Source organism: Notamacropus eugenii, chromosome 7 (genome assembly GCF_028372415.1).
Source record: "Notamacropus eugenii isolate mMacEug1 chromosome 7, mMacEug1.pri_v2, whole genome shotgun sequence".
Classification (NCBI taxonomy): Eukaryota; Metazoa; Chordata; class Mammalia; order Diprotodontia; family Macropodidae; genus Notamacropus; species Notamacropus eugenii.
The window spans coordinates 115505976-115515891 of record NC_092878.1 but is presented as its reverse complement, the minus strand read 5'-3'; the positions used below and the strand labels follow the sequence as shown (position 1 = coordinate 115515891).

Below are 9916 nucleotides of genomic sequence, written 5' to 3'. Positions count from 1 at the left end.
TATTTCCTTTGAACTAATAAACTAAATGTGTGCATACATACACGTCTATCTGGATATAAGGTATCCCAAAAGTCTTAGTTCAGTTTTAAGTTATTAAGTCTATTAAAGCTTCAAATTGCACTAAAATTTTTGGGACACGTGTATATGTGTATATGTGTATCCATATCTATATCTATCTGTAAGCTGTTTTCTCTTGGTATCCATCTTCCCCTGGCTGAATGGAGGCTATGAACTGGGCCTCTCTGTAACCTGTCCTTACCAACATTTTCCCCCTTTTGAAAACTCTAAGAATGATGTCTCTACACCAGTTTTTATTACAGCCAATCACTTTCCATGCTTTGAACAGACTGCCTCTTGTCCTAATAATCATGAAGAACATATCTACAAGATTAATGGGAACAAGTAGGTAGAAGCCTGTGAACTAAAAGGCAGATAATGGAAACATCACAAATATTGACTAGGTTTCCAAAAGCAAATATATTTTACCTTGTGGTACAAACTATAATGCCCTATGCCTGGAGTAAGAAGGATGGCAGTAGGAAACCAATACTTGTGATCCTCAACATTAATTGTGAATTTGCCCTTTCAAAATGGTCTCTCCTAGAGAAGAAATTGCTGTGGGTATTGGAGCTCAACTAATTTCTGTGTACTACTTTGAGTCTGAAAATAACTATTGGATGAGCAAACACATAGGAAGAACTAATTTGTTCTAATGCCTTAGGTTGGGCTATTACCCCAACCCAAGTCTTCTTGGCTGTTGAATATTGTGACTTTAAATGTGAAATATTTCTTGCTTACATTAAAGAAATGGATGAAAGGTCAGTCAGTACTCCGTGGAGTGCCAAATTGCCTTTTGGTCAACAGATGTCACAGTTTGATGTCAATGGAAATGATAATTGAGTCAAGGGGGTTATTTCTTTGCAAGTGGGAACCACTTGTCTTGGGTCAACTATTGTATTAGCAGCTGATGCCTATAAAAAACATGATGATCTCATGGGTTAAAGCTAGCATGTTGGCTTCTTGTTCTGACTGTTGTCCAATGTGGTTTCATGATATTTGTGGTTCTTTCTCCAAATGAGATAATACAAACCAGAAAAATCTAGTATCATTGGATTATTTCTGAATATGGATAAAAGGTTATGACTGAAGATTGCAACACTTCTCTGAACACATTACACTAAGTATATCAACTGTGGTAGGAGCAGCTTTAAAACTAGCACTTTCTTAGTTCAGGTTTGATGTTGGGATGAGTTAAGGCATTCGTGAATCACTGAACACCTAACAAAGGAAAAAATTGTCTTTACCCTGACACAATAAGTACATGTGACACATGTACAATAGCACTGAGCTTCTCTGGATTCCTCCATGCTCACTTCCATCTGCAAATATGCCTGGTCAATAAGTCATCATGTATAGTGACTTCCATGCTTTGAATGCACACCAAGGATGAGAGACACAGAGCCCACATGGCTTGAGCTTGGGCTATTGTTCCTAGATCAGAAGCTGCATCAGAGAAGTAAATCAGGTTTCATGAAGGGAGGTAGTTTTACTAGGGAAACAGCTAAAGAAACTAGGCCAAAAAGGAAGATGTATGGGCACTGTGTGTGGGAAGAAGTCCTGTAAAGGTTAAGGAAACTGTATTAGGAAACTGCTGTCCAACCAGATCAGCCAAGTGCCTTTTAATGAGGTGGATGAACAAGGCTACTGCAAATCTTGGACAAGAGGCATTGATGGAGAAATGATGATTAGGGGATTCAAGACTTTAAGGTTTTCTGTCCAGCGCCTATGCAACATATGATGCTGAATTTCAGTACATAATGTATCAAGCTACATGCCTGAATTAAGCTTAGTGTTTAGCACAGGACCTGGCTCTTAGTAGGTGCACAATAAATATATATATTGATTGATTGAAACAGCTCCAGAATTTCTATGAAGGTGAAAAAAAACCTAACCACAAGTAAGCACTGAGAAATACAGTTTGAAAATGTTTTGTTTTAGTTTGATGCAAGATAATTAGTGAATGTCTTGGTTTTGAAAAAAATCAGCAGTGCTGTTTTCTTGATTGGCAATCTCATTCTGTTCTTGACCAAAGTTATTCTTGAAGTAGTTTATTTTGTGAAGTTGCCACATTGAAGGGGAATTTTATGTAAATTGTTTGCTAGAATTTTTTTTAAATATCTGAACGCATTCTGTAGCAGAGAGGGTATACATGAATGCACACATGCATTTTACTTATGAGTGTGTTTGTGTGTGTGTGTGTATGTGTGTATGTAAACACTCATAAGTACATGTTAACCAATAAGTATTTAAGTACCTTCTATATGCCGGGTGTTATGCTAGGTACTGGTTGTATAAGTACAAAAAATGAAATAGTCCCCACTAACAAGGTATTCTAATATGGAAGGTAACAAGATTTTCCTCCTACCACATAAACACACACACACACACACACACACACACACACACACACTGCTGAAAACAAGACAGTTTCAGAGGGAAGGGACCAGATAGGGAATTGAAGAAATAAGAAAAGGTTTCAGAAAATGAAGCTTAAGCTGCATCTCAAAGGAAAAGTGGGACTCTGTGGTAGAAACAAGGATAGTATGCTTTTCAGGCATAGAGGACAGTCAGCAAAAAAGCACAGAGGTAGAAGATGAAGCGTCATGAATGAGGGAGAGAGAGAAAGCCAGTGTAACTGGATCATAGTGTGGGCAGGGGTGTGATGACCTATGAGGCTGGGAGAGTGGGTGGGGGTCAAGTTGTTTAGGGCTTAAAAAACTAAACACAGAGTTCAGATACTGTTCTAGAGGTAATAGGAAACCGCTGCAGTTGGTTAAATAGAGGAGTCACATGATCAAATTGGCACTTAAGGAAAATTACTTTGGCAGTTGTAAATTGAACAGACAAGTAAGAGAGAGACTAGGTGGAGAGACTAAGAAGTTATAGCAGAAATCTACCCATGTGTTGAGGAGACCAAAAAGGAGTGGTTAGATATTGAGGCAAACCAGCAGGCATGGTGTTTTTTTTTTTTTGACACAAGCACAATAAACACATAAAAAAATCATACAGTGTATGTAACACATATCTGTATATATGTATACACACATATAGACATATTGTGCACATGTACACAAACACATATAAACATGCATGTATGAATATATGTATGCACGTATGTATGTCTACACAAATCCAGAAGATTTCTGACAAGTCAATATATATTTTGTAATCTCAGTGACTTCATTGTAACAGTGGTAAAAGGAAGGCAGGTTAACAATATGTTGGAAAACACAGTTCAAACTCAAGGGTCCAGAGACTTGTGGACTACTTTAGAAGACTTAAATCTACATAATATGAATCTTCCCTTCAAAGAAAGTCATAAGACAAGCACTAATTTTACCCACAAAGAGATGAAATTGGCTATTTCTTAATAGAAAGACGGGTTCTTGTATTATTCTATATTGGAATCAACTCTCTTGGGGCAGTTATAGTATTGATTAATCAGAAGAAAGGCAAAAATCAAAATCAAATTAGAATTGTGAATGAAGATGAGAAGACTACCTAATTGCAATGGTTTTAACTTGATATATTCAAATGAGTTGTTAATTCTGAAAAACTGGAAATGGAAAATGGCAAAGTTATTATCCCAAATGATCCTCAGTTCTGGCTTAAGATTAGGTAACCTAAAAGTCAACAAAAGAAGGCCAAAAGAGCCCATAAATAACCTTGGACAGCAACCTCTTGATCTCTCTGGTAACAGAGAGAAGTGGAAGTCAGTGATAATAACTGAGTATAGTACAAACTCATTTATTAATAATAAATAAATTATATATAATTTATAGTATAACAAATAAAATAGATAAAAATAAAATAAATATATAAATTATATATGTAAATAAAATAAAATAAATATAAAATAAAAATATTATGAGAGTGAGAGGTTGGAGTCAAAATGGAAGAGTAAAAGGAGGGACTTGCTTGAACTCTCTGCCAGCCTCCTCCAAATACCTGTAAAAAATGACTCAAAACAAATTCTAAAGCAGCAGAACCCACAAAATGACAGTGATACAAATTTCCAGTCCAAGACAACCTGGTCAACAGGAAAGGTCTATTGTACCAGGCTGGGAAAGAAGCACAGTCCAGTGCAAAATGCAGCAGCACAGACCCAGACCCAGCAAACCTGGAGCAGGCCTCAGGGGACTGAATCACTGGTAACTGTGGGAGTTTCCAGACATCTCAATCCATAAAAATATATATAGATAGAGGGCACAAGCTGAGTTGAATATGAAAGGATGGTATCTAAAAAACAAAATTAAGGGGTGAGAGAGAGGAATGTACGGGGAGAAGGAGAAAGAGAGAGGTAGAATGGGGCAAATTATCTCACATAAAAAAGGCAAGAAAAATTTTATAGTGAAGGGGAAGAGGAGGAAGGTTAGAGAGAATGAGTGACCCTTATTCTTATTGAATTTGGCTTAAGGAGGGAAGAACATACACACTCAATTGTGTATGAAAATCTGACCCTACAGGAAAGTAGGGGGTAAGGGAATAAGAGTGGAGAGATGATATAGAAAGAAGGACAGATTGGGGAAAAGAGTAATCAGAAGGAGGGACAGGGTCAAAGGAGAGAATAGAATAAACAGAGGATGGGATAGGATAGAGGGAAATATAGTTAGTCTGTCACAACATGACTGTCATGGAAGTGTTTTGCATAACCACACATTTGCATAACCTATATTGAATTGCTTGCCTTCTCAGTGAGGGTGGGTGGGTGGGGAGGTAGGGAGAGAATGTGGAATTCAAAGTTTTAAAAACAAGTATTAAAAATTGTTTTTACATTCAGCTGGGAAATAGGATATACAGGCAATGGGGTATAGAAATCTATCTTGTCCTACAGGAAAATAGAAGGGGAAGGGGATAAGAGAAGCAGGGTGTAGGGGAATGATAGAAGGAAGGGCAGATTGGGAAAATGGGTAATCAGAATGCATGCAGTCTTAGAGTGGGGGAGGGGAGACATGGGGAGAAATTTGGAACTCAAAATCTTGTGGAAGTGAATGTTGAAAACTAAAAATTAAAATAATAATAAGAAAATTTTAAAAAATACCATTATGGAGGGGGATATTAGGAATAGTACTGAGTCATAAAACAGTGAAAAAGTGGAGAAAAAAATATCTGCAGAAAGCTTGGCATGACATCCAACTCAACCATATCATTCCAAAAATATTCATAGATAAAACAGACAGGAAGAAAACGCAGGGGTGAAAAATGGAACATCTGCCTCAATATTTCCATAACGATCTATTTTAATCATCAGTGTCAATAGAATCACCCTGTTTGATTCCTTATATGCTAGATGAGGCATTTATAAAAAGTAGGAGGAAGAACTCTGAGAAAGGTGATATAATCATGAAAACACTGAATAATGATTGTTTAATAGATCTCAGGGAAGAATTGATACCAAAATAATTTTTGGAATGTTACAGCTGATATTGCCTCTCCCAAAAATAATTAAAAAGACAGAACTACCAAGCCATGTGCCTATCTGATTAAAAGGAAAAAAATGACTTTTCCAGGCAAGTCAACAAGTATTTTTTAAGTGCCTACTTTGTGCCAGATATTGTACTAAGTCCTAGGGCAAAACAAGAAAAACAAAACAAAACTCCTTTTCTCAAGAAGCTCACAGTATAATTAGAGAGACAAAGTACAAGAATATATATATATATCTATCTATATATATATATCTATATATATATTTATATTTATATGTGTGTGTATGTATACACACACATGCATACGTATATGCATACATGTACACACACACACATATATATACACACACATGCATATGGACAAATTGGAGCTAATCTTAGAGGGAAGACACTAACATTATGATGAAATTAGAACTCAGGATCATGTAACTAATCATTATTAACTTTGTTAACAACAAAGAGTAGCATAAAAGTGAGCTATTTTTTCAGGCTACTAGGTATGAGGCTACCACTTAGTACAGAAAATCAATTGATTTTTTTAATAGTAAAAATATTCAAGCCCTTGAACATGACCATATAAGACTTCATGACATCCACTCAAAATAGAATGTATGAGCATTCTGTAGAGAAACAACAAACCAGTCCATGAAAAATACATATTGCTGGGATTATGATGTGCAGTTGGATGGGTGGTCTCCCAAGTTAGTCTGTCAGCATACGTATATTGGCCATATGGTGAGGATGGACCATGACCTGGATCCAGAATTGAATAGTAGAAGGAAAGCAACTTGCATTACTTCTGGGAATTTGTGCAGGAGGTTCAATGACCTCTTTCTGCTTCTTGCCGCAATATCTTGGATTTTAAAAAATCTTCTAAAGTTGTTATATAGCTGAAAATCCTTATCACACCATAAACTCAGAGGAATCAGAGTTGCAGATGACCCAAAGGGCAATGAAAAGATGTATAGTGGTTATAAGTAGGCCATAACATCCTGCCAAGGAGGACACGAACATTGTAAAAGATGCCATTAAAGGTATATATAATGAGAAAAGGAGGCTGGCAGGTCATTCAGTGAGAATGAGTTATAACATGATAGACAGCCGTGGTACCCATGAAATATTAAAGGAAACAGAGAGAAGCCCCTAGTGCTTCAGAAAGATCCTCTGTGGAGGATTTTTGTAAAGACATAGACAAAAATAGCAAAGGATGAGAACATATTCTGCACAAGCTAAGGAGTGTGTGTGTGTGTGTGTGTGTGTGTGTGTGTTCACGAGAGAGATGGACAGGCTGAGAGGCAAGACAACAGAGAAAAGATACACAGAGAGGCAAAGTAAGGGAGCCAGAAAACACAGAAGGAGAAGGGAAAAGAGACAGAGACAGAGACATAAAGAGAAGGGGGAGAGAGAGGGAGGGAGGAGAGAGAGAAAGGAGACAGACAGACAGAGGGAGAGAGGGCATTTATTATTGACTCACTAAATGCTAAGAACTGTACAAAGCACTGGAGTTCAAATGCAAGCACACAAAACAGATCCTGCCTTCCATAGCAATACATCCTACAACACATAAAGCAGAACTAGAAGTGAAGGAGCAATATAGAAAGTGGTCTGGAAGTCTGGTTCCTGGAAAGATAAGTTCAAACTTACCCATCAAGCCAAGAGACAACAGATTCATTGAAATATAAAAATGTTAGTCATCTTTTTTTTTTTTTTAAAGAAGTAAGTACATTTTACTGACAGGTTTGGAAGAATTTAATATTATCTTTAGGGCCAATCTTCATTCTTACTCATAGCTGTTGGCAATTATGTCATTGGTAAGGTATTATCGATGACAATGATATTAATAGGCTAAAGTAATAGAATACTATTTCCTGGGGACTAATTACTTCATTTTACTCTAGACACAGTAATAATCCAGTGGCAAAAGCATGAACTTTTATGTGTAGTCACGCTTTTCTTTCTCTCTGTCTCTCTCTTTTTCTTTATTCCTTTCTAGTTTTCTCACTTAAACCTTCAACATCTTTTCTCTTGCTCTTTTTCCTCTCTTCTCTTCTTTATCTTGTCTGTTCTTTTCTCTCCTTTCCTTGCCTCTCAATCCTCTCCTCTTCTCTCTCTGTCTCTCTGTCTCTGTCTCTGTCTATCTCTCTCTCATCTATGTCCTCGTCTTCCTCTTCTCTGCTTTCTCCCTCCTTCTCTCCCTCTTGTTCACTCCCTCTTCTCCACCTTTACCTACTGCCCCTCCCCATTCAACAAATATGCATGCAAATAATTAAGACAGCATACACTGCATACGCTGTACAGACATACCCATATATGAACTGGACAGTACTAGGTAATTTCCCAATCATTTGAAAAATATGTTTTTTGCTGTTACTGGGGAGCAAAGAAATTAAAGGTGAAGGAGACAGTGAATTAGCACAGCAAGAACCAGGTTTCTTTTTGCTAGTAAGAACCATAGGAATGTTTCCATGGAAACTGCACATCAGGAAGTCAGGACATCACTATTTTAGGTACTTAAATATATATATATATGTCTGTATATACTGAATATGAAGCAGAATGATTTTCTTATTCATATTCAGTAATTTAGAATTTAGAATTCAGTTCGAATTCTAACCCTAACACATGTTTCACAGCTGGAACTATATCATTCTATTAAAAGGGAAAGATGGAGTCAGCCTCCATTTGAAACAGTTTTCAGGGCACATAGTTTTATAGCCACCTGTTTATGTCTGGTGGTTCCTTTTGGAATAAGAATCCCTCCAACCTATAAGAACCTTGAACCCAAATTCATGTTCTTTTCATCTTAATGGAAAGAAATGCCTAGAGCACAAGAAAAAAGGGAAGATTATAGCTAAAACAAAACAATTACATGGTTAAATTTTCAGAGAGAATTCATTTGCAGGAGGAGACCTATGTGATGTTTGCTTTCAGGTAAGTTTAAATATGTATAAATTTTGATTTTTTAATTTAGCCAAACTAGATGCAAAGACTGCTAAATCAGTATATCACTTCACATTTATTGTACACTGAAGAATTCTTCAACATTGTCAATATTTTCTAAAACTTGGAAAGGTAGATTTAGACCTGGCAATATAATGTAGACATTATTTGGTTCAAATCCCTAGTTTTTACTAAGAATAAAACTGAGGTGCAGAGTGAGGACATAACTTTCTCAGGGTCACCAGAATCTGAACTCAGGTTCTGCAACTCCAAATCCAGTGTTCTTTTCATAATACTATGATGGACTTACTAAAGAGCATCTTCACTCTTGTGGCTTCTCTTTAGCTGAATTTGTATCACATAGCCATAAGTAGTAGTAAGTAAATGCAAAATAACCCATATATTTTCAGAAACAAATGAAAACTCATTTCAATTAAAATTTCCTCTTGTTTGACTCAAATCACTTAGATTGAGGGCACAGATCATTTCTTATGCATCAACATATACACTCACTAGTACTTAGCACATAACCAATGCTTAATAAATATCTCTTAAATCAATCAATGGAGTTACTGTAGTATTTTTATAGACGATATGACATCTCTGCCATCTCCAAAATTCCCCCTTCTCTATGTTAAATGTCTTTCACTTACTAAGAGTGGCCTGTTTTATTATTTTTATATACTGTTGATGTATCTATGTCTACTCCAAACCCGAGTCATAGGAATCATAAGGATAAAGGTGAAGGGAGTGTTGTAAGAAACATTGGCTGATCAGCTGCTGAACTGATTTACTGGTGTCTCCAGATAAAAAGTCCCAATATGGGTTTAGTATGTATTGTTCATAATTGCTATCAGTTGTTAAAAGGAAGACAACTTCAATTCTTTCCTCCTCCAAATGAGCAAACTTTGATTATCACATTACCTTTTGATTTTCTAGACCACTAACACTATCCCAGTTTCACTTCTTTAATGAGAAAAAAGTATGCATCTCTCCCTATCTGCCAAGCCCATATTCCTGTTAATCACAGAATTTCACTGCTGCAAAGGACGACAGAAGCCATCTTTTCTAACCCATATATGAACAAGAATCTGACCACAACATACCTAGTGAGTGGTTGTCTCAATGAAAGATATTCAGTAAAGGAGAACCCAGGAAATCATGAAGCAGCACATTCTTCTAGTAGATGCCTGTAATGGTTAAGGAAGTTTTTCCTTTCATCAAGCTCAAATTTCTCTGTAACTGGGACTAAGCAAAACAAGTTTAATCCCTCTTGTACAGGACAGCCCTTAAAATTCCTGAAGACAGCTATCATAGGCTGCCTTACTTCTCTTTTTCAAGCTTAACATTCAAAGTTCCTTCAGTGGATTCTTAAATGACAGCCTTCTTCCCCCAACCATCCCGCATGCTATCTCTGGATGACCTCTATTTTCCTAAAGTGTGCCTTCCAGACATATATAGAATATATAATTTGTAGTCTGCTTCTGCTG

General features: G+C 36.6%; 1 pseudogene; it reads left to right on the top strand.

Moving 5' to 3' along the window:
* The first annotated feature begins 293 nt into the window (after positions 1–293).
* On the top strand, positions 294–900 carry LOC140514749 (actin-related protein 2/3 complex subunit 1A pseudogene; annotated as a pseudogene).
* The last annotated feature ends 9016 nt before the right edge of the window (positions 901–9916 follow it).